Raw genomic sequence first — 3,306 nt, 5'->3', positions numbered from 1 at the left:
ATAATACTTAGAATCATATGAGGAATTCTTGTAGAAGACTGATTAAAACATGCAGCCTATAAGAGAAGCACTAATTATTATTATTTAGCCTATATTTTAATCATAATTTTAAAAAGAGTATTTAATAGAAAAAATGAACCTACCTTGTTACAATATATTTGGCTAGAATAAGTAAATTAACTAGATCCTATTAATATTATGTCGAAGCTTTAGTAATGTTTCTCTGGAATTCTCCCCATATACCGATTATAGCAGCTCAGTGAATCGCAATATGATCCTCTTAAATATCCTAGATTCGGAATGCTAAAGGCGTCTTGAGTAACTAACCCAAGCCGAAATTGACGCTGGCGAGCCCTTTCTCGCAGCCATCCCTTGTAGAAGCCTATTTAAAAGTTTCCTGAAACAATCTGCGAGCTCGGTTACTGTAAATATTTGTAGGCTGGGCGCTGTCAGTGCTTTTAGCTTGTGGATACAGGGTACTTAAATCATGAGCTCAACGACGCTGTGAGAGGCGTAAAGGGATAAACGAAAATCACCGATTATGAATAAATTCAACGCTGTGCCTTCTCAAACTCTTCAAAGGTTTAAAACAGTCAATTACAAAAAAAATACATACATAATCATACAAGCTGTAACTATTTATTGTTTTGCTTGACAGATAACTGTTGCTGCCTTCGGAAGTGTCAGTAAGTGCAGCCTTGAATGTCCACTCACAAGGTCGAAAGACATTAAGACTGGATACAGACCGAATCTAGCCAGTTCTTCTAGAAATCTAGTCCTATATATTCAGCAGTATAGGTCATACGGTTGACATGATGATTACATTGATTAAAACAAAAAAAAATGACTTCGTTTACTCGCATAATTTTAGTAAACATTATGTTTACATAAAGTTCGATTTAATGAATTTGTATCAACATACTACAATATAATGTTTTTATTTTCATTATATAAGTACAAACATATATCGAAGTCAAAACAACATCGACATAAATAACCTTTATCATTACGTATTACGTAACTGCTGTCATTTGACTTGCCCATGATAACGTTATATTATTATAACAACGGACCTTGATATAAACACGTAAAATCCAAATTTTAATAAATCTGTTTATACATCTTCTTGTAATGAAAATGATATAAACATTACAAAAAAGCGTTTAAAAAAATTACATAACTACAACAATGTCCGAACAAAATATTGGAATAAATAGGACGTGTTCCTGGAAATAATATTCTAGTGAACAGCTTTTAACCATATAATAATATCGTTTTTAATTTTATTTTTTTAATTTAATATATATTTAATTTAATTACAATCTTCATGATATTCATTTTTTGCTATATCACAGATTCAATGGAATGCTTTCACAATGACAAAACTGATATACAGTAAAAAAGATTACGAAGACATGTCTTATTTCCATAATTATTACTGTCTACTAGATGTAAATAGAACTTGCATTGTCGTTTCAACCCATACACGCCTTTGGGGGATAAACTATAATCGCCGCGCTTGGCAGGCGAACTGGCGATCGCAGTGTGGTATTATGGTACGCAGAGGATGCTGCTGCTCATCCTCTGGAAACATATTTGTGACCAGTGCCAATCCTATGTAAATAATGCACGAAGTGTAAATTTAATAAAATTGTATCTCCGGAATCGAACCTGGGAACTACAATCGCAAGTCTCTGTCCTCTACCGCTTTGCTATCACTTCTTGCATACTATCATTTTCTTTTTCTGTAAAACATTTAAATATAAACCAAAATGAGTTCCTATAATTCAATTCAGTTTCAATTTATGATTGCGGCCATTGAAATATGAAAATGTCAAGACCATTGCGTATTTTGTTTCTTAAGTAAAGAATTCCGTATTTTGGCGAGTTAGAACATAAATTAGTTTGGCGTGTTAGCGATTAAAATGTAATGCTGCACACGCGTCTGTACGGAAGTCGTATATTTATATATATTAACGGAAATGGGGTGAATCAATTTAAGCGTATAGTAATTTATATAAATACACTAGGAGACCCGGCAAACGTTGTTTTGCCGTGTATTTTATTTCGAAGATATATATTAATAACTAACTTATAAATATATAAAGATGTACTATGTAAGCCACAGAAGTAGGAAGTGCTGAAAACGACGACGGTGTCTAAAAATAACAAAACGTTAAACATAATTTTTCATTTATTTTAATTAACATCTTATAATTCAATATATCATTAATTACAATATAAAACTTTAAAAAAAAAACAATCTTTCAATGTACGAGGAGAAGGTACGTATGTACGAGGGCATTGAACAAATAAAGACCGCCAAGAGTAGAAAATTATTAAAGTACTAATATTATTAAAAATAGGACCCGATAGTAGAAGGAGAAGAAAAATAATGTAGAAAAATGGGGTAGGCTGCCCTTGTCACTAAGGCGTTTGAAATATAGTTTACAACCGATTCTGTCTTACTGAATAAACAAATTTCATAAAAATCGGTAAAAGTCGTGTCAGAGGACTAACGCTTTGACGCGAGAATTTTAAATGTATAGAGAAGATTATGCTCTGTGACCCATTATCTGTCCCTACGCTTTGTATAGTGCGCCAAAGCTTGTGACTTTCTAATCGATGTATTAAGAATGCGAGTAACTGTTGACAATACGCTCCCTCGATACCAAATACCAATGAAAAACAGAAAGGTATAAAGCAATAACAAGATATTCTCAGTCCATTCACAAATATAGTTTTCACATAGCCCAAGTAAGGCTACATCGCAGAAACGTCTCCGCGTTTAAACACAGCAACATGTAGTATTGATGCTCCTCATTCTTTACGTCTCTATCACCGCTAGGGATCATGACATCGTGATCTCCTTGGATCAAATACATTGCCCATGATATGTATGTTACTCACGTCCAGTCGACGCCAAAACATTGGCTACAAAGCCCCATTACTTTCTGCTATGTCAATGCAAATGTACTATATGTACACTATTTCTACATGTATATGTACATGCGTAATATTTAACTAAACTCAATCAGAAGAGACGTAAATAATAAGTAAGAAACAAACTACCTGTAAATGCTATGCTGTACGTATGTTTATATTGATACAGATGTTCTCGTTTGTATTAAATTGTATGGTCTGCAGATAAACAAATACAACTTCTCGAAACCGCAAAAAAACGACATTCAGTGCGCCGACTGCAATTCACTTTACGTCTTTCGTATTCGGTCACTGGAACAAAAGAACTTGAGAGTAATCGCAATTCACGAGCTCCCAGACACTCGACGCCATTCCATTCAACTA

The sequence above is a fragment of the Battus philenor genome, unplaced genomic scaffold (assembly GCF_028537555.1).
Source record: "Battus philenor isolate CCGP_79_NKW_IND1 unplaced genomic scaffold, ilBatPhil1.0.hap1 SCAF_17, whole genome shotgun sequence".
NCBI classification, from domain to species: Eukaryota; Metazoa; Arthropoda; class Insecta; order Lepidoptera; family Papilionidae; genus Battus; species Battus philenor.
This window is presented reverse-complemented; position numbering follows the sequence as displayed.